The sequence below is a fragment of the Schistocerca nitens genome, chromosome 7 (genome assembly GCF_023898315.1).
Source record: "Schistocerca nitens isolate TAMUIC-IGC-003100 chromosome 7, iqSchNite1.1, whole genome shotgun sequence".
Lineage (NCBI taxonomy): Eukaryota > Metazoa > Arthropoda > Insecta > Orthoptera > Acrididae > Schistocerca > Schistocerca nitens.
Window position 1 is genome coordinate 69,682,488 of NC_064620.1, and position 7,039 is coordinate 69,689,526.

At 45.8% G+C, this 7,039-nt stretch overlaps 1 non-coding gene across 1 annotated transcript; it reads left to right on the forward strand.

The window, feature by feature from the left end:
- The first annotated feature begins 247 nt into the window (after positions 1-247).
- Positions 248-322, forward strand: Trnas-cga (transfer RNA serine (anticodon CGA)). Its single transcript has one exon. It is a non-coding gene; the product is annotated as a tRNA-Ser (tRNA).
- Positions 323-7,039: the final 6,717 nt, after the last annotated feature.

A 7,039-nucleotide genomic window follows, 5' to 3' on the forward strand; every position in this document is an offset into this window, starting at 1 on the left:
GGCCGCAAACCTGAATAAGTAGCTAATATTGAAACTGTCTATGTAAGTCGAAAAGTAGCCTAATATTTAGGAAAGCGAGTATGTATAAGGCTACAGATTTCCAGAATGAGATTTTCACTCTGCAGCGGAGTGGGCGCTGAAATGAAACTTCCTGGCAGATTAAAACTCAGGAGAGCTTCTGTGAAGTATGGAAAGTAGGAGACGAGGTACTAGCAGAAGTAAAGCTGTGAGGACGGGGCGTGAGTCGTGCTTGGATAGCTCAGTTGGTAGAGCACTTGCCCGCGAAAGGCAAGGGTCCCGAGTTCGAGTCTCGGTCTGGCAAACAGTTTTAACCTGCCAGGAAGTTTCATATCAGCGCACACTCCGCTGAAGAGTGAAAATCTCATTCTGGAAACATCCCCCAGCCTGTGGCTAAGCCATGTCTCTGCAATATCCTTTCTTCCAAGAGTGCTAGTTCTGCAAGGTTCGCAGGAGAGCTTCTGTGAAGTTTGGAAGGTAGGAGACGAGGTACTAGCGTAAGTAAAGCTGTAAGGACAGGGCGTGAGTCGTGCTTGGGTAGTTCAGTTGGTGGAGTACTTGCCCGTGTAAGGCAAAGGTGCCGAGTTCGAGTCTCGGTCCGGCAAACACTTTTAATCTGCCAGGAAGTTTCGCTACAGATTTCAAAATGTTCAAATGTGTGTGAAATCTTACGGGACTTAACTGCGAAAGTCATCAGTCCCTAAGTTTACACACTACTTAAACTAAATTATCCTAAGGACAAACACACACACCCATGCCCGAGGGAGGACTCGAACCTCCGCCGGGACCAGCCTCACAGTCTATGACTGCAGCGCTTTAGACCGCTCGGCCAATCACGCTAAAGATTTGTTTGACAGTATATTAAAAATGATAATACGAGGGGTGTTTAATAAGTAACGCATAATGTTCTGTTTTCTCGGCCAATTGCGCTAGAAAAAATCAAAATTTGTTGTGAGACAACGCGAAATATATTCCCGCTTGAGCCCATATAGTTTCAATATATTCCGAAGGGTGCAGCGCTGCATGTAGCCTTCAAAATGGCGTCTAATGGAGGTCGTTTCAGACAGAGAGTTGTCATTGAGATTCTCTTGGCGGAAAACAAGATCATTGGAGATATTCATAGGCGCTTGCAGAATGTATATGGAGAAATGGGAGTGAATAAAAGCACGGTGAGTCGTTGCGCGAGGCGTCTGTCATCATCGGAACAAGGTCGTGTGCTAACCTGCTCCACCCACATCAAATTAAAGAAACAACTTGAGCTCGTTCGTCGCCACAAAAATTCAGACGAACTTCTCCCTCTCCATGAGAACGCAAGGCTTCACAGCAACCTGCGCACCCGAGAGGGGTTCGTAAAACTTCATTGGACTGTTCTTCCTCATCCACCCTACAGCCCCGATTTCGCACGTTCCATGTGTTTTCCCCAATGAAGGATGCACTCTGGGGGAAGCATTACATGGATGATGGATATGTTACTGATGCAGCAAGACGCTGGCTGCGTTGTAGATGGTACCGTGTGGGCGTAAGGGCTTCGCATTGAACGGAGAATTTGCTGAAGAATAGGACTTCGTAGCCAAATAAATGAAGAATGATATGGTATATTCGAATCCTGAATGCAGCCAACCTGCTATCAGAAAACAATGTTGCGTTATTTATTGAAGGCCCCTCGCAATAATTGGTCACACTCGCTAAATTTCCGTATTTCTTAGCGTAGTTGAGAAAAGCTTTAGCGCTGCAAATGAGATTACCAGTAGTACAGTTCAGAAGGCCTGGTTATAAACTGTGCCATTTCGCACGTTCCACCTATTGTGGTGTATCTTTTAAATTGTAGAAAACGTATTCTCGAAACTTTCGACAAACGTTTCTGAGATAATGGTCTACGAATTATTAGTATTCTTAGTCTTCTTTTTTTTTTCTTTTTTTGTGCCTTCGTCCCGCATCGACTCAGGGTCGACAGGGCTAATTACGAATTTGGCATGGTTGAAGTAAAAGGTGACCGGATGCCTTTTCTGTCGCCACCCCGGTAGTCCCTGCGGCGAAATATGTGTACCCCAAGTGACTGCGTGTAGTGTCATTCATGTGAAAGTGAATGAAAGATTTCTGAGTGTTTGGGAATCGTTTAACAGAGGCGGAACTTTGGTACCAGCCTTATATTCGCCTAGTGGGATTTGTGAAAGCACCTGAAAACTACATTACGTTGGTCGCCACACCGACCATGGTCGGTAATGCGACCTGTAGATTCGACCTAGGGTTAGCTCACCTCTTGGAAGCGGCGCTTTAACACTGATGGCTAGCTGGGCAGGTGCTACAGATTATTAGTCTTACATTTAGAAAATGTACAGTGAGGTGAGAAAAGTGGTGAGGTATCTCCTAATATCGTGTCGGAACTAATTTTTTACTGTTTAGTGCAGAAACGTGAAGTAACATGGAACCAACAAATCGTTGAGAGTCCCCTGCAGAAATAATGAACCAAGCTGCTCTATTGTTGTTGTTGTGGTCTTCAGTCCTGAGACTGGTTTGATGCAGCTCTCCATACTACTCTATCCAGTGCAAGCTTCTACATCTCCCAGTAATTACTGCAACCTAAATACTTCTGAATCTGCTTAGTGTATTCATCTCTTGGTCTCCCTCTACGATTTTTACCCTCCACGCTGCCCTCCAGTACTAAATTGGTGATCCCTTGATCCCTCAGAACATGTCCTACCAACCGGTCCCTTCTTCTTGTGAAGTTGTGCCACAAACTCCTCTTCTCCCCAATTCTATTCAATACCTCCTCATTAGTTATGAGATCTACCCATCAAATCTTCAGCATTCTTCTGTAGCGCCACATTTCGAAAGCTTCTATTCTCTTCTTCTCCAAACTATTTATCGTCCACGTTTGACTTCCATACATGGCTACACTCCATACAAATACTTTCAGAAACGACTTCCTAACACTCAAATCAATACTAGATGTTAACAAATTTCTCTTCTTCAGAAACGCTTTCCTTGCCATTGCCAGTCTACATTTTATATCCTCTCTACTTCGACCATCATCAGTTATCTTGCTCCCTAAATAGCAAAACTCCTTTATTACTTTAAGTGTCTCATTTCCTAATCTAATTCCCTCAGTATCACCTGACTTAATTCGACTACATTCCATTATCCTTGTTTTGCTTTTGTTGATGTTCATCTTATACCCTCCTTTCAAGACACTGTCCATTCCGTTGAACTGCTTTTCCAAGTCCTTTGCTGTCTCTGACAGAATTATAATGTCATCAGTGAACCTCAAAGTTTTTATTTGTTCTCCATGGATTTTAATACCTACTCCGAATTTTTCTTTTGTTTCCTTTACTGCTTGCTCAATAGCAGCCGACCGTAATGGCGGAAGTAGTATTTTGTACAAGAGCTGACCTCTCGATTATGTCCAGTAAATGTCCATGGGATTCATTTCGGGCGATCAGGGTGGTCAAATTATTCGCTGTAATTGCCCAGAATGTTCTTCAAACAAATCGCGAATAAGTGTGGCCTGGTGACATGTCTTCGTTTTTTGGGAACATTGAGTCCATGACGCTTTAAATGGCCCGCAAGTAGCTAAACATAACCGTTTCCAGTGAATGACCGGTTCAGTTGGATCAGAGGCCCATACCATTACTGAGTCACCACCAGCTTGCACAGTGCTTTGTTGACGACTATTGTCCATGGCTTATTGGAGTCTGCTCGACCCGCACCTTTAGCTCTTACCAACTGAAATCGAAACTCATCCCAACATATCACGGTGTTCCAAAAGTCCAGGGTCCAACTGATACGGTGACTAGCTCAGGAGAGGCGCTGCAAGCGATGTCGTGCTGTTAGCAAAGGCACCCGCGTCAGTCGTCTGACGCCACAGGCAATTAACGCCAAATTTCTCCGCTCTGTCCTAACGGATACGTTCCTTATACATCCCACTCTGATTTTTGCAGTTATTTAACGTAGTGCTGCTTTTCTGTTAGCGCTGACAAATGTATGCAAACGCTGCTACTATCGGTCGCTAACTAACAGCCGTCGGCCAATGCGTTGTCCGTGATGAGAGGTAATGCCTGAAATTCGATATTCTCGGCGCACTCTTGAACTGTCAGTCTCGGCATATTGAATTCCCTAACAATTTCCGAAATGGAAAGTCCTATGCAGTTATCTCCAACTTCCATTCTAAATCTGTTAATTCCTGTCGTGCAGCCACATCGTAAACCTTTTCACACGCATCACCCTAGTACAAACGAAACTTTTATACCGCGTGTACGCGACACTACCGCCATATGTGTGTGTGTGCATATCACTACCCCATGTCATCTCATTTATATTACACACTACTGGCCATTAAAATTGCTACAGCACGAGGACGACGTACTAAAGACGCCAAATTTAACCGACAGGAAGGAGATGCTGTGATATGCAAATGTTTAGCTTTTTAGAGCATTCACAGAAGGTTGGCGCTGGGGTCGACACCTACAGCTTGCTGACATGAGGAAAGTCTCCAACCGATTTCTCATACACAAACAGCAGTTGACCGGCGTTGCCTGGTGAAACGTTGTTGTGATGCCTCGTGTAAGGAGGAGAAATGCGTACCATCACGTTTCCCACTTTGATAAAGGTCGGATTGTAGCCTATCGCGATTGCGGTTTATCGTATCGCGACATTGCTGCTCCCGTTGGTCGAGATACAATGACTATTAGCAGAATATGGAATCGGTGGGTTCAGGAGGGTAATACGGAACGCTGTGCTGGGTCCCAACGGCCTCGTATCACTAGCAGTCGAGATGAGAGGCATCTTATCCGCATGGCTGTAACGGATCGTGCAGCCACGTCTCGATCTCTGAGTCAACAGATGGGGACGTTTGCAAGACAACAACCATTTGCACGAACAGTTCGACGACGTTTGCAGCAGCATGGACTCTCAGCTCGGAGACCATGGCTGCGGTTACCCTTGATGCTGCATCACAGACAGGAGCACCTTCGATGGTGTACTCGACGACGAACGTGGGTGCACGAATGGCAGAACGTCATTTTTTCGGATGAATCCAAGTTCTGATTACAGCATCATGATGGTCGCGTCCGTGTTTGGCGACATCACGGTGAATGCACATTGGAAGCTTGTATTCAGCCGGTTCGCATTGACGGCATTTTGAACCGTGTACGTTACATTTCAGATGTGTTACGACCCGTGGCCGTACCCTTCATTCGATCCCTGCGAAACCTACATGTCAGCAGCATAATGCACGGACGCATGTTGCAGGTCCTGTACGGGCCTTTCTGAATACAGAAAATGTTCGACTGCTGCCCTGGCCAGCACATTCTCCATATCTCTCACCAATTGAAAACGTCTAGTCAATGGTGGCCGAGCAATTGGCTCGTCACAATACGACAGTCACTACTCTTGATGAACTGTGGTATCGTGTTGAAGCTGCATGGGCAGCTGTAAGTGTACACGCCATCCAAGCTCTGTTTGACTCGATGCCCAGGCGTATCAAGTCCCTTATTACGGCAAGAGGAGGCTGTTCTGGGTACTGATTTCTCAGGATCTATGCACCCACATTGCGTGAAAATGTAATCACATGTCAGTTCTAGTATAATATATTTGTCCAATCAATACCTGTTTATCATCTGCATTTCTCCTTGTTGTAGCAATTTTAATCGCGAGTTGTGTACTTTTGTAAAATACTGAACGTGGTATAGTTGATGAAACTTTACCGTACTAGGCGTTCTCGGACTGTTTGATATTTTCGCAACTGCACCTTGTGAAGACTTTCCACGCAGTTGGCATTGCCAGCTGGTACTATGGTTGGGGGGGGGGGGGGGGAAGAAGAAAAACACGCGTCGTCAGGAGCGTAACGTGTAGCGGCCATCCATGTAGGCGGAAGACCATACTATGCCGGGCCTGTCTGTGGTAGGGTTAGTAGTGACGGGGAGGGGGGAGCGGAGGGTAGGCGCTGGGTTGGGACGACAGGCAGCTTTGTCTGCAGGGCTGCAGGAGGCCGCACGCTGCCCGCTGCGCCTGCCGCTGCTTTTACCCGGATGAGCAGCGCTGCTGGTTGCCTACCCCCCACAACCCCTCCCGTTCCCTGCTAGCGTCCCTTGTGGCCATTGTCCGCTCGCCAAGGGCGGGGGAGAAAGGGTGGGAGGGAGGGGTGCGAGACAGTGAGGGAGGGGGGGGGGGAAGAGTCGGGAAACGTCCGGATTACATACTGGCCCGCCGCACTTATATCAGCACGCCGCTCCGGCAGGCTGCCCTGATTGGTCTTTCAGAACGGCTTTGTATGCCGCAAGAAAAGAGGATCGTGTCTCTCTGATACATTGTCCGGGACAATGTGAGCGGTCACAGGAAATGCCTAGCACACAACATCTCTTCTGAGACCATCGTTTCTTTAACTCTGACATTTTGCGCTATTGTTTGGCTGTTGTTTACCGAGGCACCAAGAGGTTTTCACCATCCATTTTCAAATTATCCAAGCCAGAATTAATTCGTCTCGGAGAATTGTAATAAGCTCATTTAACGATCCCTGTTTGATGTTATTCTCATCTTCCTGTGTTAAGGCCTTGTAGGGACCATGTTCTAATTTCAGTACTTTGTCCTTTTTTGTTCCTTCGTTACCTTCGTTGTTTCATTATGTTTATTTCTACTGCCTTCAGATAACTTTGAGAAAGTTTTTTCCCTCCTGCCTCCGAATCCTACCAGTTTCAAAAATTTTCATAAAAATTTCACCTTCCAATACTTCATCTCTATTATTACTTTCCAAATCTCTCTTTACTTCTCGAATCCAGGTGTTTATTAATTTTTACTGCCTAAGATATCTGAAGATTTGCTTGGTGAATCTATTTTTATCAATTTCGGAAATCCTTATCTCCTACTCTTCATGGATTAGGCAATGTTGCCTGTTTTAGTTTCAAAATATATATTTACCGTTTTTTTATTGCTCTTCCTGGATGTCTCGTTCCCACTTCCAATTCGTGTAATCGCTAGAATGATTCCCTATTCGTCTCTCCTCCGAATACACACTTGTAACACAGCG